The 247-nt window shown below is 34.0% G+C and overlaps 1 non-coding gene across 1 annotated transcript; it reads right to left on the minus strand.

Moving 5' to 3' along the window:
- Nucleotides 1–48: 48 nt before the first annotated feature.
- On the minus strand, nt 49–117 carry LOC128251472 (small nucleolar RNA SNORD31). The gene has a single exon (XR_008267139.1). It is a non-coding gene; the product is annotated as a small nucleolar RNA SNORD31 (small nucleolar RNA).
- Between the last annotated feature and the right edge of the window lie 130 nt (nt 118–247).

A 247-nucleotide genomic window follows, 5' to 3' on the forward strand; every position in this document is an offset into this window, starting at 1 on the left:
AATCAACTCAAGTCTAAGAGCTGACAATATTTCCCATTGCAATTATGTACTAAATCAGTTATATCAACTCAGTCACAAAATTCAGACTGGGGCGGATATCATGTTCATCACTTTAGTACACTATCAAGATGCTAAACTAACCAGAGAGCATTTGTAGTTTAAAAGTTTGTCACTACTTCAAAGTGCAAAAACAAGTGAGCCTGTTTTCTATCAATACGTATCCCACTTGAAAAAATTCAATTCAAAG

Source organism: Octopus bimaculoides, unplaced genomic scaffold (genome assembly GCF_001194135.2).
Source record: "Octopus bimaculoides isolate UCB-OBI-ISO-001 unplaced genomic scaffold, ASM119413v2 Scaffold_256585, whole genome shotgun sequence".
Taxonomy (NCBI): domain Eukaryota; kingdom Metazoa; phylum Mollusca; class Cephalopoda; order Octopoda; family Octopodidae; genus Octopus; species Octopus bimaculoides.